The sequence below is a fragment of the Podarcis pityusensis genome (assembly GCF_964106645.2).
Source record: "Podarcis pityusensis genome assembly, chromosome: 6".
NCBI classification, from domain to species: Eukaryota; Metazoa; Chordata; class Lepidosauria; order Squamata; family Lacertidae; genus Podarcis; species Podarcis pityusensis.
Window position 1 is genome coordinate 77,949,729 of NC_138030.1, and position 25,367 is coordinate 77,975,095.

Here is a 25,367-nt window from a genome sequence, read left to right on the forward strand (position 1 = left end):
GGTCCATCATAATACTGTACAGATTACTACAGGGTGTTGAGAGGGGTTATTTTAATGTATTTTCAATCTTTGTTGGAAGCTGCCCAGAGTGGCTGGGGAAACCCAGCCAGATGGGCGGGGTACAAATAATAAATTATTATTATTATTATTATTATTATTATTATTATTATTATTAATTAACTTTTAAGTGAGAAACAGCAGTCGTAACCTAGGCCAGAAGTGTTTTCCCTTGGTGACCCCACCATGTTGAAAAGTGTGTGTGTGTGCAAGGTGTTTCCTGTCCTGTCCAGAAATGCACCGTGCTGGATGAAGCCAGCTCTAGATCTTTTCTAAATAAATTGAATAAAACCGCTTAACTCACTGAAAGATATATTTGAAAAATGAATGTTAAGGGGAACAACGCCAATTGTTAAGCAAGATAGCTAAAGTAACGGGGTCATGTCCTCCATTGCGACTTGCCCTCCTCACAGTGGTGATGCTGCCACGTATCAGGATAGAGGGGGCAGGATGGAGGCAGGGTTGCAGCTGTGTGGTCACATGGGCAGGAATACCACATTGGGAGACCACACAGCCTTGATGTTGCTGCCATCTTGCCCCATCTCAGTTAGTGGTTGTGCCACCACCATCAGGCAGCATCAGCATGGCAAAGACCCCCTGTGCCCACCACTCTTGCCACTTCTGGAGCTGCCACTACCAGTCAAGATATGTGGTTCCTGTCCATGATGTGGATGAACATCAGCCACTAAGAGGAAAACAAGCTCTAATATAGGGAAGTAAATCACAGTGAATGATATTGTTAGCATATTGTGCACTTGGCACATTGCTCTGTAGAACCAGAATTTGTATAAATGCCTACTGCATAAGATCACAGTTTGGGGTGGGGAAGTTGTGGACCTTCAGATGTAGGTGGATAGGAAGTCACATGACCTCTTCCTATTTACTCTGCTGGCAAGGGCTGATGGGGCTTGGAGTCCAGCAACATCCATAGGCTCACAGAGCATTTCCATCCCTGCTCTAGGTGAATCTATCCTATTACAGTGGTACCTCAGGTTAAGAACTTAATTCATTCCAGAGGTCTATTCTTAACCTAAAATTGTTCTTAACCTGAGGCGTGCTTTCGCTAATGGGGCCTCCTGCTGCTGCTGCACCACTGGCGCACAATTTCCATTCTTATCCTGGAGAAAAGTTCTTAACCTGGAGCAACCACTTCCTGGTTAGCGGAGTTTGTAACCCGAAGTGTCTGTAACCCAAGGTACCACTGTAATATCTTTGAACTTGTTCCTTTGTGCATTTTGTTTTAAGATGAGCAGGGAGCAGGAAATTATTTTGGGGAGTTTTATCATAAAGAGGAAGAAATCAAAGTGAAGTTGAAACTGTGATAAGAAATCCTTTTTTACAAAGAAAACAGGAACTAAGGCTTAATGACAAGACAGCAGGCCACATGACTAGCAAGCAGGTTCATTGTAAAGTTGGGCAAAACGAAGTGGGTGAGATCTCTAGAGGAGAAAGAGAGAAAGAGAGAGAAGGAAAAATAACTATTGCATGGATAGACTGGAAATCTTATTAGACCAGCTAAAAGGATAGAGAAATGGAGCAGATAGCACAAGGAAGAGCTAATATCTTGAGGTTTATGAGTAGAAGGAGACATGTCAGTAGTTAAAATAAGCACACAATGAGAAAGAAATCTTTGTACCAGGGAAATGGAAATGATTAGCACACAGAAAAAGAAGTTTAATTTACCTGCCAGAGGTGGAGGAGAGGTGGGAGGGTGGCAACGTGGACATCAAAGAAATATAGAAGTGTAGCCAGTAGCAAAGAAAATGCTCATTAGATCTAGAAACGTGATATTGCCTTTTGAATAGAAGATAAAATTAATTTCTTAATTAATAAATAATATTCTTTAGATGGCTGCAAGGGTAGACCTGCTTGTAATTATAAATCGGGTTTGGTTAGAGACTTTTTGCCGATAAGATCCTTCTGCCCCTTCTGCCATAAATTCCATTCATTTCCACAGGGATTAATAGCAGCAGTAAAGAGCTTTTAAGAACTGAACAACGTGGCAGCTCTAGGTATAGTTTCTGTCAAGGTATGACCCTGGCTGGAAACTTTTGAGGGGGAAAGGGTGTAAATTTGTTTAGCTTCTTAATTTTGATATTAGCATTGCCATCAAAATTCACCGGCATCAAATATTTGGATGAAATCTTCGGGGTTGTCAGTATCAAAGTGGGCCTGAGAATCGTCCCCGGCCCCGTGTAGCAACAAGTATTGTAATAATAAAGGAAATAGTGGATGCAGCTCTTTTGAATAGCAGCAGAAACTTCCTAGCTGTGATTGCCACAGTTTTAAATATAGCTGTCTCCCTTTGGAGTGGCAAAATAGTTTGAAGCATCATGTGGTGGGGGAAAATAAATAACTGTGACCAGTTCCTCTGTAGTTCCATTGGAAATAATTGCCTTGAAGTATAAAGGAAGCCTCTGTGTGTTTCACATAGATTATATAGACCTGAAAATAAGAGGAAAAGCAACAGTCAAGTAATTCCAAACGCAAGCAAATCAACACATTGTTTCCTTCGTTCTGGAAACATCAGTGAGATAAATTTAATGGATGCAGGTTTTCTTAAGAAGGTTTTAGTTCAACAGTTGTCCCAGGAGGTGCAAGAATCCTCTACTGCTGGTACAAGGCCTCCCTACCTCTTCATTCTTTCTTCATATACTGAAAAGCACATCCTTAGGCAATATCCCTTGATGTACAAATGAAAATGCCTCAGTCCCACAGTAGACTTCTGTGTCTCAAGCTTCACCAAGAGAGCGCCAGGCAAACACTGGAAGAGAGAGTATTGATCATGAGGGATTTCGGTCCTAATGACCAGCAAGCCCAGGGTCCAATGGAGCCTCATTAAAAAGCTTCCTGTATCTGCTGCCTATGTGACTGCAGAACATTGCGTTTGTTTCAGCAGATCCCAGAAATAAGGCATTCAGCAGTATGATGGGGAAAACATCTGTGTGTCAATTAGTGAGCTGGCGTTCAATAGCCGGCCTGCTGATGGTTACAAACACCTATTGCTTAGCTCTTGGGGTCACTCCCAAGGGCTGTTGAGTCTTGTTTATGAAGCTTGCAGAACTTTTTGTATCATGAAGAGATTCCCCACAACAGTGCAGTTAAGATTCAGGGAAGGAATAACTGCCAGATGGTTGTATTGTATGTTTTGGGATGGTGTTAGTTGATAGTTTGGGATGTTTGTTTTGTTTTTTTGCTAGGTAGCAAATAGCCAACCATTCTTCTGCAGTATTGAAAATATATTGTGGTATTTGAAGGTCTTCATTACTCCATTCTTGACTCCTATCCAAACATTGTTGTCATCCTTTTCTGGTCTCCATCGAGACCAGAGTTCCCATATTTGGGTGGATCTCCAGTTGTTTTTGGACTATAACGTCTATCACCCCTCGCTAACAGGACCAGTAGTCAGGAATAATGGGAACTGTAGTCCAAAAACAGCTGGAGATCCACCCAAGTTTGGGAAACCCTGATCTAGACAGTAATTGGGTCCACATTTAAGTCCTGTTTTTCAGGTGATAGAACACATGGAAGGAAATGTGGCTCCACTTCAACCTTTTGTGCCTCATGTCAACCCAGCTCTGCCTAGGAATGCACAGTAATAAAGTTATTAATTTTGTAACTAATTATATAAGATTCTGCCATAGCAAACATCAGTACAAATAACGGGGGGTTTTTTGGTTGGAAGCAGAACTGCAGCAGAACAGAAACAGCACTACATGCAGCAAACATGGGTTGGAATGGAAATGGATTCCTTCTTACATCCCTAAACATCAACTATATTTGCTCTCATTTAATTCATGTCAAGTCATTGTTTCTCACTGCATTGGGGGATTTTCCTGTGTCACTAGTGATCTTTGCAAGCTCTTGCAGTGGCATAGGAAGTCTTCATATGCTTGAAAATGGAAATTTACCTCTGCAGTGAAGCAATCTCATGAAAGAAATGGAATCGTTCATCTACCCTGCAAGTCTCTGGTAATATTGCTGTTAAGGAAGGTGGAGGAAGGCAATTCTGTGGAGTTACAATCTATTTCAGCTTTGCAGAGATTGTATGCGCAAAAGTTTACAGGGTCTGAGTAGTGGAAAGTCACGCAACTAAGAGATTGTTGCATCAACCTGTGTTTTGGTTTTTTGGAGAGAAAGAGTGTGTATACCATAAATGAGCAGTATCAATGGTGAGGAATGTTTTCTGTCCAATGTAAGCAGGAAGCAAACAGATTTAAGTTTACAAATGGAAAAGGAAACAACGAGGAAGTAAATTTCATCAAAATGAAAAGGATTCAGATCATATCTTTCCTAGCATTGTATGCCAATAAATCATTTTGCTGTGCACCCAAAATATTAAGGCTGATAAAACTGTCCAGTTTTCAGAAAAAATAGATATATTTTTGTTTGTGTTTGCTTTATGAAGATTTTTGAGCTTTTTGTTAAGAACTTTCTAAGCACTTCTTTTTTAAAAAGGAAAGTAAAATAACGATTCAGTCAAAAGTCTTGCTAAGGTACCAACAGTTGTGTTGTGAATCTGTATCATTCTCAAGTTACATGTCATGGCAGCCACCTTTGAGGTTCCCTCAGGAGATTCCAGATAAGTCAACAGTCTTGAGAGAGGAGGAGGGGGTAAGAAAATTATTAAGCCGAACCTCCTCTTCCTTTCCCACACTCCACAGCCTGCTGAATCAGAGAGGAGTTTCCACCTTAGCCTCTTGCCTTATTCTCAATAAAGTAGGTGGACTAAATATATTTGAGGCTGCCAAGGAGGGAGGGATGAGTCTGCCAATTTGTTATTTTTCCAATCTTAAATTCCATTCTTCACATTTCCACATCAATTTAGAATTTTTTTAAGAGTCCTTATATATATTTATTCATTTATTGCTTCCCATGCAACAACCATTAAAAGAAATCAAGAATGCAAACTTATAAAACAATTTGAAATTCAGCATCGATACAGATTGGGGGCGGGGAGAAAATCAATCAGCATTTGTTTTTTTTAAAATGCACATTTCTCCTAGCATACATATTTGTGTATGCACTTTGGCCCAATTTATTTTTCAAAAGCAACTTCCTCTAATATAATGCACTTTTGCATGCGATTTTCAGTAATATTTGCATTTGTGTGCTCATTTTCCCCTAATATATACAGTTTTAGACTAAGTTAGAACCCATTGATTTCACATTTGGTGTTATTGAGTCTGGATCCAACCCATTGCCTCTGCACTTGCTTCAAATATGGAAGCAGAAGAGGCTCACCAGGTGGTGGGCTGCACAGGACTAGCTGCCCGGTAGGTTGGTTGCTGTTGCTTACTGGGAGGGTGAGGGGCAAGGAGCTCATCCTACACTCAAGTAGGACCCTGGTAGAGTCACATGCCCGACTGGCATGTTCTCTCCCTCCTGGTCATTCGTTCGGGAGCTTCAAAAGCTTTCTTGAGCCAGAACATCACAGTGACCAATGTCAACTGACATTGGCACACTTAGGGATCTGCAGAGTCTTTGCAGCTTGTGTAACAGCAACTCAGCATTTTGGCTAATCTACTTTATTTACATATAAACACACACGGAACACTGCAACATGGCTCCCTTTCTCTCTAGCATCAGACAGCAAAGAGAAAGGACAAAGGACAATAGTCCCACTTTACGGAACACAGTAACACAAACATCCCGTCTCCATCACTTCCCACTCTGTGGAGTCAAAACATACACCGTCATGTGATAGACAACAACCCCATGACTGCAATCTTGGAGAAGGAATTCTAACAGGTAGCAGGGAGGTCAGTGTGGTGCAAACGAACCAGCAGGAACACCACATTGGTGCCACTGGTGTGTTTGCACCATGCCAAACTCCCCGCCACCACCTTACCAATCCTCCCCATCTTTCCCAGTAAGCAACAGTGACCCGCTGTCAGAGAATACTCTGAAGACAAGGATTGGGGAAGGCAGGGAGATCAGCTTCTAACAGAAGAAGAGGGGGACTATTTGCCCCCCTTGCTTTCAGCGTTTCTGGAATCAGAGAGTCAGGCAGACACAGAGCTACCCAGCTTAGTTGCTGAGCACCCAGAAGGGAGGGAGCAGCTGGGCAATACATCAATAGAGAGTGGGGGGGAACCCTCTCCCTGCCCCAGAACTAGGAGGTCTGAGCATGTCAGAGAACAAAAGAGACACAGGGGAAGAGAGACATCCCATTGGCATGCTACTTGCTGCGGAAGGGGGGGGGGAGGAGTCAGAGTGAGCAACCCCGATCCTTGGAGAGAGATGCCGATCTGTGTTCGCAACATCATACTGTAATAAAAAGACTATAAATCTACCAGATGCTCATTAATTCTTATTGGTGAGCTACCAGAAGGGAGAGGCAAACTCCCGTACTTGACACCCGCCTGCTGGGAAGCTAGCATAGTGGCTCTGCTAGGAGTTGCCATATGTCTGGGAATTCCCGGACATGTCCTCTTCTGGGGGTACTACATGACCGTCCAGGGGGGAATTTTACAAGCAAATGTCCTGGGTTTGGGGCTTATAATTTTTGTGTGTGTGCGTGCACACAGGTGGCTCTGGTGCTGTTGCCGGTGACTAACGCTGTGGCTCGGACTCAGGCTTGGTGGTAGCAACATGGCTATCAGGCAATTGTCCTAAAAAAGCTCAACAGCTTTTTGTGTCCAGCATTTTGCCTTTTGAAATATGGCAACCCTTGGCCGCACCCAGTGAGTTGTAATTAACTGCTAATATGAGAAGCTAAAGCTGATAACTTTTCATAATAACTTCTGAAAGCTTTCCAAGGGAGGGGAGGATACCTATTGATCTTGTCTTGGGCTCAGAGGTGCTTCTTTTTGGAGAACTGAGCTCTTATCACCCACCACAGGTTGTTGATTAATGAGGCAAGGTGTGAGATTCCAACTTCTGAAGATAATTAAATGCCAAGATGCCATTCAAATGAGTGGACATAGTGGAAAGAAGCTTCAAAAAGAGTCACAACCCTCCCCAGCTTTGAGAGGCAGTTTCGCCATCATCACAGGAAAGCAGATGACGTCCCCCCAAGGTGCCAAATGCCATCAAAATTTAAACAAAGAGATGCCAGATTGTTCCGCATCCTGGCAGTCTTCCCTCCTTCCATGAGAAATGGCTTCCCCCCCACCCCCGCACTGCTAATGTTCAAATATGCCTCGTACTGCCTTTTATCTCTCCTCCCCTTTCAGTATCACAGGTTTAAGACAAGTCTGTCTTGATACAGGATAAAAACACACACAAAGATTACTTAGTCACGCCAAAATTCTCAAGGTCAGGGAAAAATCCATTTCAAAGAGGTATTGCTGTAATTCTGTCAAAGCAGCCCCTTCATTTGTCTTCAGGCCTAGGGATCGTGTGCCGTCGTCTACTCAACTGTAGGTAAGGGGGTAAGGGCCGGGGAAGAAGATTTCTCTTTCAGTATTTATTGCCTTTCCTTTATAGTGATTGATTAGCTGGGAGTCCAAGAAACAGCAGACTATTCACCTGCGGCGCTACTTAAAAAGCTAACGACTTGCGCAGTCAATGGGATTACGCCAGCCCAGGTGATGCTAAACGCTGTCAGGTGGAACATTCCATTTTGAACCAGACCTTTTGGAATTACCGTAAAGGGTTTACAGGCTGGCACCAGTTTAGGTTTAGCGTTTGGCAGTTCCTGGCTCGTTCTGTCCTGACGGCCCCTCATTTCTGGATGATTGCGTGGAAGCTGGCATTTTTAAGCGAGCACTTCAATCAGAAGAGCAGCTGTCACTCGACACTTGTGGCTCTTCTAAAGACCAGCTGGATGGAGCACATTTGTTTTATGCCGCTGCGTGCTGTGGCCAGTTTGACAAATTCTCCTCGTCCCTTGCTTTGACCTGCAATGAATATTCTGCTCTCTCCCTCTGCCCTTCGCCTCCACTTCACATCTGGCCCGTGTGTCCTCATTTGTTCACTTAGTGTTGCCCTTCTGCTTTAGAAGAAAGTGCACATGTTGACACAGCTTCAAAATGAAACCTTTAAAAAAAAACAAACATTGGAAATGTGAGGACATCTCTGGAGCAGAAGGAATATGGAGGCTGAGGCCAGTTTGGCAGGATATTCAGTATTGCAGGGTCTCAAGAACTGAGGATGAGGACCAAGAGTCACAATAAGCAATGATGCTAAATGCACCTGTATCGAGGATTCATATCTATCTATCTATCTATCTAACTGCATCTTTGAAGTTACTTATTTAATATATATAATATAATCACAGAAATATAAGAGACTTCCTATATTTATTTTTCATGGTTTGGATCCAAACAGTCATATACAGACGAGACCCATTGAAATGATTTGGACTTAGTTGGGGATAAATTCCCACTGATTTCAAATAGGTCTATTCTAAGTCTGAATTTACATAAATGGGGGAGGGGGGTTCCCTCCCTAGGGGTGGTTAGTTTAAACAAGTGAGGAAGTGGAAAATCCCATGAATGGATCAGGGCCTGCTCCAAGTTTGAGGCAATCCTCTGATGGTCCTCCAGCAGTCTTAGCTGGTGGCAGCAGTTAGTAGCCAGCATTACAATCAGTGCAACCTTTTACATTTCCAAGAATGCGTCAAATATAGTGGCATTCTGGGAAAGTTAACATGATTGTTCCAAGATGGAGGGAAGCAGGTGGGCCTCCACAGAGTGGCAGACTACCGTATTTTTTGCACCATAACACTCACTTTTTTCCTCCTAGAAAGTAAGGGGAAATGTCTGTGCGTGTTATGGAGCGAATGCCTACGGATGGCGGGGGGGATCTGCTGCAGTCGTGAGCAGAGGATCCATGGTTTCCCTTCCTTCCCTCCTCCGTGGCTCACTTTGAAACAGCAAAGCGGGAGAAGAGCCGCTGAGTGGGGGGGGGAGAGGGACAGAGAGCCTGATTGCTTTAAAGGAGCAAAGCGGGAGAGGAGAGGAGCCGCTTACACAAGTGTAAGCGGCTCCTGTCCGGTTGGCTCCTTTAAAGCAAGCCACTTAAAACGTGGTTACAAAGCACGGATCCACATGGATCCTCAGGATTTTTGCACTGGGTCACCCCAAATTCACCATCAGATCACATAGCATGTCCATGGCTACAGCTTGCACCAAAAAAATCACGCACCCACTGTTGCCTGGGGCCGCAGTGGTGCAAAAACGTGGTTACAAAGCATGGATCTGTTAGGATATTTCCATTCCACCTTAAAAGGGAGCAGGATGTTTGTGTCACAGCCTGCGTATTTCCTGTTCACAGGATGATTCTGTTGTGTCTTTGCTTTCGTTTCTCTCTCTGTGCCGAGACACTGAAGCTGGCAGTCATGTTTTCTTTGTTCTGACCAACACTGAATAAACTTGTAAATAATACTCTCCTGCGTGCATCTTTCGCTGTGCATTATCTGCTGATAGAGCGTGCACCAGTTCTGGAATGTGGCAGGCTATTTCTGGAGCTTGTGTCACTAATTGCTGATACTGTATCTATGAGAGATCAATGGACGTCCGGAGACGACTTGGGGGCCGAGATGGACTTTGTCTCCCTGGCAGTATCCCAAGAAGATCCACATGGATCCTCAGGATTTTTGCATTGGGCTACCCCAAACTCACCGTCAAATCACATGTCTGTGGCCACAGCATGAACCACAAAAATCATACATCCACTGTTTCGTTTAGAATATTTTTTGTGTTCTTGCTAACTCTGCATGGAATTTTGAAGAGGTGATGAATATATCATCCAATCTGATGATGTCCTTCTCCCTCTCTCTCCTGTCAAAGCCTTCCGTGTTTCATCTTCCTGATGAGGAACCCCGGGAACTCTGAACCTATTTGCTGGGCTCTTTCCCTTGCAGTCCTCCAGACTCTGAGCTGTCCCCCCCCCACCTGATTCTTGTGAATCTGACCATGCATACCCTGTTTTTCTCAATCCTGAGTGTACCCAACCTGGGCTTGAAATTGCACCCTTGTGCAGCTTGGGCTATGCTTCCATGGCAGCAAGTCTCCGCTTCAATGGAAGAGGACGTCATAATTGTGGAAAGGGATGTGGGCACTGCTCTTCCTCTCCTTGCAGAAGTGAGAGGGGCAACCCACCTGTGTGAGAGAGCTGTGAAAGCATCATAGATGCTGGCAAACACCGAAATGGGGGTGCTTGTGTGAAAGGGAGAAGGGTGAACCGCAGGTGAAAAGGGAATTACAAATCCAAGGGTCTTAGGACAAAGTTTTATACATTTCAATTTCATAGCGTTTTTTTTTTAATTGTTCTTATTTAACCTGACCTTTGTAGTCTGCAGCTTCTGCTGACCTGCATTTTTCATTTTGTCTTCAGCTAGTTTGCAGTGTTTTCATACCAAGCCAGAGAATTTCGAATGAGGAACATCCACTGTTCCGCAGCCTCTCTCATGGACTCATTTACGTTAAACGACAAGCAGTGCTCCATTGTGTGAGAAGCCGATATTATAAAGACGAAGCACTTTGATAAAATAATTATCAGGAATCCATAACAAAGGCGGTGTCGCTTTCAGTTACAAAGTTTCTTCAGGCAATGCAAACATGTGCGGAAGGGTATTAGTTATTTATGAAGATTTTGTAAAAGCAAAGCCAAAGTTAGGGGACGATGATTGTAGGTGGCATCTCAAAAGCAGCAAGAGAGAGAAATACCTTTTCTTTCTTTCTTTCTTTCTTTCTTTCTTTCTTTCTTTCTTTCTTTCTTTTTTTACTCAGCATTTGGAGAAGGCAGCCATTATGAAAACAGAGATTGTTAAATTGAGCCATGTGTGTGTGTGTGGAGAGTAATGGAAGCAGACTCATGACTTTAGTTGCCCTAACCCAGCAAAACTGACCTAGAATTATATCAGCTTCAGATCCACAGAAGGCAAAGCATTATACATATCTGCCCTTTGCTGTGCAGCCTTAAAAGGGGCATGGCTGTTTGGCGGGGTAGAGGGGAAGTTGTCATGAAGTGTTCATGCACTGCCAAATTTACTGCTACTGTGTCACTGGAAAAGACACTCATTTGTTTTCCTTTCCTTTCCTTTTTAATTTTTAAAAATTCATTCTCAGAATCCCCAAACTTCCCTCTACCCCTCCATGGTTTCTCCAGATATTCTTTTCAAACCGCATGGTATCATATTCTCCATATTTTCTTAAATCTCAATTCTTATCATAATTCCCGCTTCATTACAAGTGTTTTTAAAATCCTGCCAATGTTTTCGATTGTTTACAGTACAGTGTTCTTTCAAGTAACTTAATAAATTTCCCCGTTCTTTATTAAATTTATTGTGCTCTTGATCTTCGATTTCCCCAGTCATTTTTGCCAGTTCGGCATGGTCCATCATCTTTATCAGTCATTCTTTTGTAGGTAAATTGTTCTCCTTCCATCTTTGGGCAAGTAGCATCTGTGCAGCTGTTGTAGCATACATAAATAGTCTCTTCTGATCCTTAGGTATTTCTGGACCTAAAATTCCTAGTAAGAAAGCTTCAGGTTGTTGTTTTTTTTACAAAAGTTATTTTAAACATTGTTTTCAACTCATTATAAATCATTTCCCAATATGCTTTTTTTTTTTGCACTTCCACCACATGTGGTAAAATGTGCCTTCCTTCTCTTTAGGCTTCCAACATGTATCTGTAACAGCTTTTTTTGCTAGTTTAGTAGGAGTTAGGTGCCAGTGACTCTAGGCCCAGTTTCAGTGGTGTGCAGTCAGTGGACTAGGCAGACTAGGCTAGTACCCTAAATGTTCCCCTAGCATCTTCTTTCCTAAGTTGGGGAAGCTCTGCCTGGCTGGGGGGGGGGGGTGGCACGATGCTCACACCAGCTTCCCCTCTCCAATCACCCTTGCAAGCTGACACCTCTAGCCCTATTTCCCTATGAAAGATTTCACCGCATGCCACTACTCAGTCTTATCCCATTGTGATTATCCCAGTGTTGGGGAAAGCACGACAGTCAGTAACAGTCCCTCCATCTCCTATCCTACCCGCCTCATTGTAGATCCCTTGTTTTCTATATCATCTCAACATGGATTACAACTCCCTCAGAATCAAACCATATATTATCGAGATTAAATAACTCATTTTTGTCTTACAGGTAGAACAAAGATAAAGATATACGGGGCAGCACATCGTTCTTAATTAACTCAGCCTGGATAATTAGGAATCTTTTGTCACAAGCCTGTTAATAAATTGTAGTTTGACAGCTTTAAGAGAGTGTAGCTTCATTACCACCAGGCAAGATGCAAATAGTTGGCTGGTCTGCGTACTCGAAGGAGATGGATAATACATATTGACGAAGGCAACAAAAATATAACCTATCTACAAAATTTTGTGAGCAACTTTCATTTACTACCCCAGCAGTCTAAAAAGTGAGCAGATTCTAATGTGGAATGTTAATTATCACAAAAGCCTAGTCTGAGGAGGGAAATGCTGAAATATTGATCTTCATGATAAGATGTTTCTTATAGTTGATTCTTTCCCCTAATGTGACATATTGATAGTAAATGTTCAAAGAGCCGATCTATTAAAAACACCTACCTTCATAAGTAGCTCTCAATTAACATTCATTCTGTAGTCTTCAGTACAGTATTGTTCTCCAGGGTTTCTTTAGTATGAAGATGCAGTTGTTATACAAAAACAACACTAACAAATGGTTGCGATAAATCCATCAACAAGAATTCCTATGGGGCTGGTAGGATGAGTAGATCTGCCCTTGTGAATTGCTCTTCATTGTTCTTTGGTGTGTGTCTGCTAGAGGGCTGCATATTTACAAGGCTATAAATACAGGGAGTGGGATAATTCTTTCAGCAGCTGGGAAACAGCCATTAGACTTAAAAACTTTTGGCAAGAAAGCTGCTACAGGCCTTCAAAAATACGGCTCTGTTGATTTGAATGTTGGGTTTAAAAAAAAACAAATGCCAAGAAAGGGGTAAAAACATGGCAGGAAAATGTACAGAATGAACCTGATGTGGAATCTAATCCATTTTGAACATGAAATTGACTTCATTTCTGGGTAAATAAAGCATATCTGTTTGGATGGCCCATCCTTATTCTTGTCCCACCAGCAGGCACGACTCATTGTGCAGTGGTACAGAACACTTGTGTGTCAACACTGAATGGATCCTGCTCTGGTTCTAAACAATGCTTAAAGTTTGAGCTGTGTCTGATCTGCTGCCGTTTTGCTTCTAAAGGTTTAATATTTGATTCCCCTTTGGTATTTGCAATTGCTTGGTTTCAGGCTGAATTATGTTTCGTATGTTTACGTTGGAAAGCACTTTGCAATGACTATGCAATGAAGGGCAGTCTATAAATCTGGTGAACAAACAAACAAGGCTTGGGTGTTTTGTACTTAAGAATTTCCACTTCTGGAGAACTTAAACTCAATATTTATTAGCTTTGACCTTTTTCAGTATATTATAATTCTATTATCTTTCGGGCATAAGCCAGCTAAAATAGATTAAGTAAAAAGATCACAGATCAGTTGATGTGACAGTGAGTAATAAATTCTACGATGTACTCCATACTAAATATTGGAGTTGTGATGTATCTACCTCTGCTCAAATACAGGCATTGATTACACATTACATGGGAGATCTGTGACGGGATTGATTGATGCTTTCTTTCTTTTTCTTTTAATGAAACGCAGTGATGGAGGGCTTCCATTTTTTAAAAAAGAAGCTCTTGGTGTGTGTGAGGGAGAGAAAGAGAAAGTGAGGGACACTGGCGGAGGAACGGGGGGGAGAGCACATCGCCCCTGGCACCATTAGGGGGGTACCATCACGGCTGCCCCCCCAACCAGCACCACACACACACCCCGCCCCGGGTGCCAAGCCCCTGCGACAGGCACACCATGCCCACGGGATGCACACCATGCCCCATGGGCTCTATGATACACCCCCGGGATGCATGCCAGCCACACCCCCACCTGCTCTCTGCCCCCGGTGCCGGAGCATGCAGCTTCGCCACTGGCGAGGGACACCCTTTCCCACCATGCCAATTTCAAAATCACTCCCCAAACTGATGTTTTACCTATGAGCCTTCAGAGCTTAGCTGCAGGCTAACTGGATTGCCTGAGTTTAGTCTACACATGAGCAGGTTCCTCTTACTCCCAATGAGTTCTTTTTCTTCAGATTGACATTTCATCATCAGGCAGTTGACTGGACCTGCACTGCTGCTCCCTCGGACTCTCTTCCTCTACCTAAAATTCCATACAGAAGCCATCTGTGTCTTGCGAAGGAGATTGAGGTGTCATGACCCCCGAATGCTCTGAATCCCCCTGTTCTATCTTACTCTCCTCCTTTGAAGATGATCCCTAAAGCAGAGGCATGACAGTTACAGTATCTTAAGAGGTATCCAAACCAGCAGAGCTTGAAACAATTTGGCCTGCCATCTTGATTCAAAATGGTGTCCCATAGTTTCCAAACAGAGACCAAAATCAAATCTGGTGATGAGATAGCCAGAGATGGGAGACTTCTGGTCTTCCAGCAGCTGCTGGAGTACAATTCCCATCATCCCTGACCACCAGCCTTTTCAAAAAGAGTGAAGTGCCTTTTCAAGGTTGGAGCTGACCTATTTGGTTGAGCATTGAATTGTCATTGCATGGTTCCTTCAGGGGCCAACCAGAAGAAGATTCACGAAACAGAGATTGAAATCCAGTTATCTCATTGTCAGAGTTCCATCAGAATCGCACCAGCAACAAGCTGTGGTCTAAACCACTGAGCCTCTTGGGCTTGCCGATCACAAGGTTGGTGGTTCGAATCCCTTCAACAGGGTGAGCTCCCATTGCTCTGTCCCAGCTCCTGCCAACCTAGCAGTTCGAAAGCATGCTACTTTGAGTAGATAAATAGGTACCACTGCAGCAGGAAGGTAAACGGTATTTCCATGTGCTCTGGTTTCTCTCACAGTGTTCTGTTGCGCCAGAAGCGGTTTAGTCATGCTGGCCACATAACCCAGAAAGCTGTCTATGGACAAACGCTGGCTCCCTCAGCCTGGAAGCAAGATGAGTGCCGCAACCATAGTCGACTTTGACTGGACTTAACCATCCAGGGGACGTTTACCTTTTCCATTATACACATAGAGAGTTATTCTCTTGGACTCATTGCAGGAATATCTGGACTGTTTGGCTTTAAGATATGGAGTTGTGTTTGTCATTATCTTGGCATTGTAAATATCATTTCAGACACTACAGTATCAGAAGGTGTTGAATTTTTGTACATTGCTGTTAATGAATTTTTGTAAACCACATACAGAATTCTTTAGTTTGTGGAGTACAACTCCCATCATCCCTGACCATTGGTCATGCTAGCAGGTGCTGATGAGTGCTGAAGTCTAGCGATATCTAGGCATTAATTCAGTTACGATTGCATGGTTGATAAGTAATTGCCAAGGCATTAACTTATCATATTTCCCGGCAGAAGAATGGCACTCAAAAATAGTTGAAAAATACAAAAAGTGGAGTCCTGTATCTTATTTTACATGGATTGTAGTATTATTATTCTTGGATGGAAGGACAAAAGGCATTTATCTGTCGAGCAAAAATGAAGATATATATTCAGATTACATAACATTTTATCCCATTCGGCTGAGGGTTGTCACATTTGAGGTGAAGGTCAAATCTCTTTCTCTCTGATGGATTCTATAACGCTGAGGATAATAAGATGGAAAATTCTACCTGTCATATGTGGTGAAGCTCTGACTCAAAAGTACTTGGCACAAAGCAAATCTTCACCTTCGCTAGACGGAACAGTTCCTTTTCATATATAAAAGAACATTTTTAAAGACTATTGACTGACATCTCTGGAATGGTTCTTTGTTTATCCATGAACAAGACGCCAAATTTATGCAAACTTTATTCAGATAGAAATTGAATGGGTGGTCTTGTCTGTGTGTTTTACAGAATCCTCCAACAGGAAACCTTTCCACATTTTGCCCAGGGATAGCATCTCTTTTTTTCTTGACTGACAATTAAGGGTTGGGCTTCATGTTTACCATGACAGATCACATAACAGATCTGTGCGGGAAGCAGGGTTGAAGTCACCACTCACCAGCTGATGGGCAATGTCTTCAAGGCTACCAGATCAGCTGTGTGACAGAGTCCCCCATGGGGAACTCAATTGGGCAACCAGTCACTGAAGAGGGCAACTTTGCCAGCCCTATGCTCAGCATTTAGGAAGCACCGAGCATAGGGCTTGGGAAGCACTGTGGAAGGGACTTTGACTGGTGGATGAGGTGCCTGTCAATCACCGGGTGCAAGAATGATGCCAGCTGATTGACAGTGAGATTGAGGGCAGATATGGATCTGGCCCGCCATTCCAAAATTGTTCCAGTTATACAAATACAATTACAGTGCTATCAAGGAAGCAGCATAGAACAAGGGTAACGTTTGGGGATCCTGGGACAGCAGTTTCCACCTTTCCAAGTTTCAGATCATACAAATGCATTTGGTTATAACAGTTTCTTTTTCTTTTCTTTTTCAATCACAGAAATGCTGGGAAAATTAGCAGTTGTTTTTTCAACTATTTTTTAAAGTAAATATTTAAATCAGAATAATAGATTATTTATTTACAAAAAGAAGTTTTAAAAAAACCCCAAAACACATATTTATCTAACTCTACATGAACTTATTTGACCTATTCTATATTGGTTAATGGGACGCGGATGGTGCTGTGGTCTAAGCCACTGAGCCTAGGGCTTGCCGATCAGAAGGTCGGCAATGGGGTGAGCTATCGTTGCTCAGTCCCAGCTCCTGCCAACCTAGCAGTTCGAAAGCACATCAAAGTGCAAGTAGATAAATAGGTACCACTCCAGCGGGAAGGTAAACGGCATTTCCGTGCGCTGCTCTGGTTCTCCAGAAGCAGCTTAGTCATGCTGGCCACATGACCTGGAAGCTGTACACCGACTCCCTCAGCCAGTAAAGCGATATGAGCGCCGCAACCCCAGAGTCGTCTGTGACTGGACCTAACGGTCAGGGGTCCCTTCACCTTTACCTATATTGGTTAATATTACCAGATTTTGCATTCCTGGTATAACAGTGCAGAAATCAGGTGTCGAAATCACTGCCGTTTTGAAAGATTTTGTCTTCCATATTGATTCAAAATGGTATCCAATGGTAGGTGAACATATTCCAAAACCTGCTTCTTCATCTCAGGAATCACAATACAGAATTGGGTTACGGCATCTTAACAGGTGTCCAAATCAATGCTCCTTTGACGGATTTGGCCCACCACCTTGATTCAAAATGGTGCGTGATTCTATCCAGACATAGACCAAAACCTGCTCCTTAGTCTCAGGAACCACCATACCAGATTTGGTTAGGATCTCTTAAGAGGCGTCTCAATGCATAGAGAACTCATAGACAACTTTCCAAAAAGACAGATAATTATTTGCACAATATGCAATGAAAAGATTCCTATTTACTCCAAAAATCCTACCTCTGTGTTTTTGCTGCTTTCAATTAAATTTGCCCTCCATCAGGTAAACCTTCCTTCCACAATAGCACTGTGCCCATGAGAGAGAACAGACTAAACTGCTACACCCGCAATATGCTTGGACCCCATGCCTCCTTATACCCATTCTGTCATTGAACACTCTACAAATCCATCCCACAAATTTGTGTAAAGTTGGATACAATGTGCATAATGTACCTAGTCTTACTCTGATGCAAGTAACCCTGAATTAGGATATCAGACTTTATTCCAGGGTGGCAGTGCGTATGTGTGTGATCAATGGAAGAAAGGAGTTTTTAAAGATGTTCAGGCATAGCTGCCGGAATTTGGGATTATGCGCTGGCTGTTTGATGTTCAAATCAGAAAGCAACTTCTGCAGTATATAGCATAATAGCCCACGAAAAGGCAGGCGCAGGATGGATACTACTTCTGTGGCTGTAATCAGTTCCTGCTGCAATCACTGAGTGGCAGAGGGCCTTGTCAGGCGCTAATGAGAGAGACAGAAGGTGCTAAAATTGAACACGAAGGCTTCTCGGCCTATTAGTATCTCCGCCAAGTGAACAACTTTACTGCCCAAGCTTTTAAGAGGCTCATGTAGTTAAATGGCTCTGTCACATAATCCTCGTCTTGAGAGCCCCAGCAGAGGACGATTCGTTGGCTGTGAAAATTTCAGACACATTCCTTGCTGTTTTAGAGTCGCTTTTCACTTGAAAATCTTGTATGTACGTGTGTGTGTGCGCGCTGCATAAATATGCATATCAATCACCAATTTCCTCAGTAAAATGCACAGGGTTGGAATCTATAGGACTACATGTGCTGTTCCATGTATGGATCATCACCAGTGATAGAAATCACCCCAAATAATTAACACACCCATCTTTCATTTTATCACTGCTTGCTTTTGTCCCCTTCTCCCCCCCCCAAAAACCCCCCCACACACACTCCTGAATGTTAGGGGAGAGACTCTTTGAAACACCTTGTCCCCTTTGCAACAATAATCTTGATTACATGCTGAGTATTCATTTCAGCTCCTTCCCATCGTATCATTTGCTCACTTGTGTTACTCATCCTAGTGACAGATAGGTAGCCGTGTTGGTCTGCCATAGTCAAAATAAAAAAAATCCTTCCAGTAGCACCTTTAAGACCAACTAAGTTAGTTCTTGGTATGAGCTTTCGTGTGCAAGCACACTTCTTCAGATACGGTATCTGAAGAAGTGTGGTATCTGAAGAAGTGTGCTTGCACACGAAAGCTCATACCAAGAACTAACTTAGTTGGTCTTAAAGGTGCTACTGGAAGGATTTTTTTTATTCATCCTAGTGAGCAACATTTGGATACAAAAGCAGGATGCCAATTTTAGATATATATTTTTAAAAATTCTAATGCCTTCATGCTATTTGCCTTGCGGTAAGAACCTAAAACAAACCGAGGGGAATCCAGATGATTGCTCCATCTTGTCCAGCACTCTGTCAGTCACATGCATCTGAGAAACCTTACAAACAGAGCCTGAAAGCAGTTGCCCACCGTCATTCTTTGGATGTGGTAAGGAGAGTTGGAGAATCCATTTTGCTTGGCCACAGGTAGAGCCATCACCCATATATTTGTCTAAGCACTTGTTAAAGCTATCAAAGCTGGGCGAATGTTGACCGACAGTTTTGTGTGGTAAGTGAAGTCTACAAGTTCATTATACCTGACATGAAATGGTACTTTGTTTTGTCCATTCTCCCAGTCAGTTTCATTAGGTGAGGCATAGGCAAACTCAGCCCTCCAGATGTTTTGGGACTATAATTCCCATCATCCCTGACCACTGCTCCTGTTAGCTAGGGATGGTGGGAGTTGTAGTCCCAAAACATCTGGAGGGCCGGGTTTGCCTATGCCTGTATTAGGTAATTCTGAGTTTGGGTATTAGTCTGCCACAGGAATAGGGAACTCGTGGCCCTCCAGATGTTGTTGGAACTCTCATCAGCCCCAGTCATCATGGCCAATGGCCAGGGATTATGGGAGATGTTGTTGAATGTTATGGGAGATGTCGAAGTATGCATACATGGTGAGTCCCTGCAGACATGTATAACACAGGGTCTTCCATACAGCTCTTGGCAACTTGAGAATCAAGAGGACTTTTTCATAACAGCTCATGAGAAGGCAATCTCTTGTATTACATTTTAAAATGCAGATTCTTAAAAATATGTGCCCAAAGATATGGAATGTCCAAAATGGTCAGAAAACTGTTTCTGGGTTAAGGAGGAAAATTAATATACAGATGCCCCCAACAACAAAAATCATTTATCTGTTTCCTTGCCCTTTAACTGATTTAGGTTAAGTAAGGTAAAGGGACCCCTGACCATTAGGTCCAGTTGCGACCGACTCTGGGGTTGCGGCGCTCATCTTGCTTTATTGGCCAAGGGAGCTGGCATACAGTTTCCGGGTCATGTGGCCAGCATGACTAAGCCACTTCTGGTGAACAAGAGCAGCGCACAGTTTACCTTCCCGCCAGAGCGGTACTTATTTATCTACTTGCACTTTGATGTGCTTTCGAACTGCTAGGTTTGCAGGAGCTGGGACCAAACAACAGAAGCTCACCCCATCGTGGGGATTCAAACCACCAACCTTCTGATCAGCAAGTCCTAGGCTCTGTGGTTTAACCCACAGCACCACCCGCGTCCCATTAGGTTAAGTACCTGGCTACATATTGAAAAGCCACAATGGAGATGTAATTTGAAGTATGCTGATTGAAGGGAGCTGATTTAGTTAATATGAGATATGACACAATGTAATAAAACAAAAGATCTTCTGAGTGTTAGAAAGGAAGAGGGATTTTTTTGGGGGGGGGCATTATTTCTGATTCTCAATAAATATAGGAGTCTGGAATGCATCCTACTGCATTTACTCACCAGAGCCAAACTAGCTTTAAAAATAGACAGGTTTTGTAGAAGATCCAGATTGAAAGGTTAATTGTTTTCAGCTGAGCCATTTCAGCTTCTGTTGCCTGTGGTTCTTATGAATATTGACACTGCCTTCTATCGACTCAACCCAGTACTTTCTATTTATGACTGACAGGGACTCTCTGAGGTCTCGGGCTGAGGTCTTGCACAGTCCTATTATTCAAGTTTTCACAAGACAGACCAAGGATTGGACCCCAGATCTTCTGTAAGCAGAACACGTATTCTTAAACTGAGCTAGGGGTCTTCCTCTCCCCCTTCTGTGATAGAAAGCCAGAGGATTTAAGCCCTGGGAGGAAAAAGCCTGATAGTCTGGGATACAAAGTAAAAGGAAAAATCCATTTTCAGGGAGCTATTTTTTAAAAAATAAAAATAAAAAAATCAATTTTGGCAGCAGCAGATGCGCTAGCCATCTGTACAGCTTTCAAGGCAGTTAGTTCTTTTTAGAGGTTGCAGCCCCAAAGTCTCTACAACCCATCAACTCAGAAGGCCGGTTCCAATCTGAGGGATTTTTCTGCCCAGTTGGTGCCCACCTGCACAAGGGAAAACAAATAGTCTTGCCGCACCAATCAGCTACCAATTCTTGCTTGAATCTGTCCTCCTTCCACACATACTGCAGGCCAACTGACTCAGAGAGGCTGAATTTTGACCTGGTCCATTCAGCCTTGCAGATCTAGACCCTAAGATGCATCAAGCACCCTGATCACAAGGGCTGCTTGGATTATACACAAAGACGGGGTGGCTGGTGCTGGTTGGGATTGGTAGGGTGGAATGCAGGGAGCCCAACAGTAGGTGGCGCCAAAACCAATGTCTGACAAATGGTAGATTCATCTCCATCCTTCTTCCTGTTAGGAACTAAGGAAGAAGAGGAAGCTGATATTGAGTGCCACCACCTTCTGGACTGGTAGTAAGCAGGCAGGAAAATGGGGGAAGACTGAGTTTGGTGGGGCAGTGCCACCTTTGCCCTTATTCAGCAGCCTCCACTGGCAGGGATGCAATAGATTGCACAACTAGTTCATTGTGCATCCAAGGGAGATTTGGGTTTAGGCACATAAGGTGGATATTCAGAAAGTTTCCCCCTGCCACAACAGAAGTAGCTTGCTGGGTTGGGGGGAATTACTACGCCAGTGTTTCCCAAGCTTGGGTCTCCAAGGCTGTTTTTGGACTACAACTCCCATGATCCCTAGCTAGCAAGACCAGTGGTCAGGGATGGTGGGAATTGTAGTCCAAAAGCAGCTGGAGACCCAAGCTTGGGAAACAATGCACTATGCAAACTTCCAGACAGGTGGGTCACTTTTCCTTATGGGGAAGAAGAAGAAGAGGAGGAGTTTGGATTTGATATCCCACTTTATCACTACCCGAAGGAGTCTCAAAGTGGCTAGCAATCTCCTTTCCCTTCCTCCCCCACAACAAACACTTTGTGAGGTGAGTGGGGCTGAGAGACTTCAGAGAAGTGTGACTAGCCCAAGGTCACCCAGCAGCTGCATGTGGAGGAGCGGAGACGCGAACCCGGTTCCCCAGATTACGAGTCCACCGCTCTTAACCACCAAACCATGCTGGGAGAGAAGAGGTGCTGGGGAGGTTGTTTCAGTGTAAACATATGGGGGGCACCAATGGTGGATTGAGATTCATTCTGGGTCCTGCCCAACATTCACACACTGAACTCCCATGTTTGCAAAAACCCACATGTATGAATACCAGTGTATCTAGGTAGGTCTCATACACACCATGTCTGTAGACTCCCATGAACACCTGAAGTCCAATATGTCCAGTCTGATTCTGTTACCTTGATGCTGCTGAAACACCAACGGACAACAGCTCCAGTTTCTCCTACACACTCTACCCAGCCCAGGCCAGCTTTGTAACAGAGTGGCTTTCACTGAAGTCATTAATGAGAAGACTTAAGCGTCATCTAGTGCAGCATTCTCTTTCCAGAGCCTCCAGGAATGTCTCAGGAATGTCACAGAGGCTATAGCTCTCCCATCCTGTTGCCAACGCCTGCCCAACATCTGATACCCAGTGACATTTAACCATTGAACATGTCGACTCCATGCTACCATTATGACTAACAGCTAGCCTAGCCAAGCCTCCGTAAAAGTATCCCTTCAGTTTCTTGAACAGCATCTCATCCTGCCACAGTTCACTACTGAAATGGAAGGGACTTTCAGAAGCACCTTGTGGAACAGCACGGGAGATACTGTTCAAACTGAAGAGGTCAAAAGCTGCAGTGGGCATGTTTGAAGTCTTCACTTTAGTGTCTACAGTTAAGTAGCTCTTTGGCAAAGGAAAAAAGGCTTCCTTAGAAGTCGAGACTCTGCTTCTGAGAAAGGAACTCTGAGGAAGGAACAGGAGCTAGCCAGAGCTACCTATCGTACCATTACTTCCCTAAAAACCGAACAGTGAAAGGTTCACTGCATCCAATAGCATTACACAGCACTCATGCCTGTAAAAACCTAATTTGACTCTTGGGTAATCACTCAGACTAACTCAGTCAAATTTATTTTATTGCCGTATGTTTAGTGAGGGGACACGGCGTGGGCATCACATTTGGCCTAGAGTAGACCAATAATATTGGCTTCCCAATAATATTTAAAAACAAAAAAACAGACTCTCAGAATTCCCTAGAAGCAGAAATAGCAGATAAGAGAAGGAAGATTTAGCTAAATAGGCCGGGCTTCCCCATATGTTTATGAAGCCCATAGCCTCTCTCGCTTCATTTCCACAAGTGTAATTCTAAAAGATTTGGAACACTGTTAAGGAATACATCTTCTTACCTTCTGAAGTTTGGTAGGAAATAATTAGTTTCATTCCTGCCTCCGTTTTATCTATTTATTTTGGAACCTGCATCACTACAAATTCATTAAAGTTGTAAACCTACGCAGGACATATTAACGATGTGATTAGTAGTCACATTGTGTGTGGTTTTTCTTTTTTGAAAAAAATAATAAATCCCAGGCACGGTAGGGTGGGGCAGTTTTAATATCAGAGCGGCAATGGGAGGGGAGGTTTCACTGCTGTTAATTACATCATATAGTCAATTAGTGCAATTAGAGCAGCAGCAGCTGCTTTCGCTGTTTCTCAGTTTGTTGCTTCTGGCCTCTGTTTTTGAGTTTCATTCCTCTTCACTGGCTGAAAACCGGCCTCTGCTTCTTTTCTTGGTCCACACCCACATCAGACATCCAAGGTACTGCGATGGAACACTCTCCCTAGCACAGTGGTGAATACAACCCAATGTCCTTGTTCAGATGTTCCAATAAACGCAGGTATAAGTTGTCATAGAATGGTAGAGTTTGAAGGGACCCAGAGCATAATCTAGTCCAACCCCCTGCAATGCAGGAATATACAACTGTCCAATATGGGACTCTAAACTGCAACCTTGGTATTATCAGCACCGCACTCTAATCAACTGAGCTATCCACTTGTGTTTGTGTGAAAGAGTGCACATTTGTTGATTTGTACAGTTCAACTATCATGTACATTATGGTTACCAGATTTTTTTTCAATGAATCTGGGGACACTTTTTTTTTTTAATTAAGCTGAGTAGCAACAGGGAGTCAGTAGTGGGGATGGTGATGCAAAAGACCCTGGGCCCAAGCACACATGCATATTGTATAAAGGTGCAAAGCCCTTCTTTCACACCCTGTGAAACATAAATGCACAGAGTTTTTAAAAAATTGGGCAATGGCCAGCCGGCCGTGACTTCCGAGCCTGCTCCGATCAGTCAAAACAAAGGGGGAAGGGGGCAGGAGATCTGTACCGCCAGACATCCCCAGTTCCCTTTCAGCAGTGTCAGCAGCAGCGGCAAGTCAGCAGCCCGGACCTAGCATGGTAGCGCAGTTGGCTCTGGTTTCAGGAGCTGCTTGCTGCCGTGGCGCCCGCCATTTTTCCTCACTGGAAGTCCCCATATAATGTGTCTTGTGTGCAACACATCATATGGGAAATTCTAGTGAGGAAAAGTGGCAAGTGCCATGGCAGCAAGCAGCTCCTGAAGCCAGCCAGAGCCAACTGCACTACCAGGCTGGCTCCAGGCTGCTGAGGCTGCCACTGCCACGTTTCCCCGGGACAGATTTGCAAATCCGGGGACTGGGACGTCTGGTAACCCTAATGTACATAGGTAGAAAAGGATGCACGTGGCGCTGTGGTATAAACCACTGAGCCTCTTGGGCTTGCCGATCAGAAGGTCGGCGGTTCAAATCCCCACGATGGGTGAGCTCAGTCCCAGCTCCTGCCAACCTAGCAGTTCAAAAGCACACCAGAGCAAGTAGATAAATAGGTACCACTGGGGCAGGAAGGTAAATGGCATTTTTGTGCACTCTGGTTTCTGTCATGGTGTTCTGTAGCACCAGAAGTGGTTCAGTCATGCTAGCCACATGACCCAGAAAGCTGTCTGTGGACAAACGGTGGCTCCCTCGGCCTGAAAAGCAAGATGAGCTCCACACCCCATACTCGCCTTTGAATGGACTTAACTGTCCAGGGGTCCTTTAGCTTTTTTTACCTTTTACACAGGTAGACAGAAGGTACCCTCATTAATTGTTACATCTGAATCATTGGATGAGTGTGCAGCTCAACTGCTTGGGTACACAGATGGTTTGTTCATTTGCAGAATGGAATGTGTGCTGGAAAAGGGGAGCCTTTTCTCAGTGCAGCGATAAAACACAAGCCAAAGGGTGGGTGGCAGGGAATGAGGTGAAACTGATGCATGTGGGAGAATGGGATGGATGTGTGTTTTCACAACTTCTCCGCAAGCCAGCTATGAAAGAGTAGCGAAAACAACATAAAATTTAAACAGGATAAGAAAATATATTTGAATTTTGTATTTATTAAGTTCAGCTTCTGTACTTTGGCATCAGCAATTTCCCCTTTAATAGTTATCTTAATGAATATATGCATTTTCATGTACCCTTTCCCATGATGTCTGGGTTTTATTTTATTTTATTTTTACACAAATTCTGTTTTTGGAGAACTGTCTCACAAAATTGGTTGA

General features: G+C 43.5%; 1 long non-coding RNA gene across 3 annotated transcripts in view; it reads left to right on the forward strand.

Moving 5' to 3' along the window:
• The window catches only part of LOC308478784, a 133,316-nt gene that overhangs the window by 75,908 nt on the left and 32,041 nt on the right, over positions 1–25,367 (forward strand). For 2 of the 3 annotated variants that reach the window (XR_013987268.1, XR_013987270.1), the window contains one exon: positions 10,342–13,172. The exons of the other annotated variant lie outside the window; for it this stretch is intronic. This is a non-coding gene — a long non-coding RNA (uncharacterized lncRNA). Of the gene's footprint in view, positions 1–10,341; positions 13,173–25,367 lie in introns of those variants that run through there. 3 annotated transcript variants of the gene reach the window in all.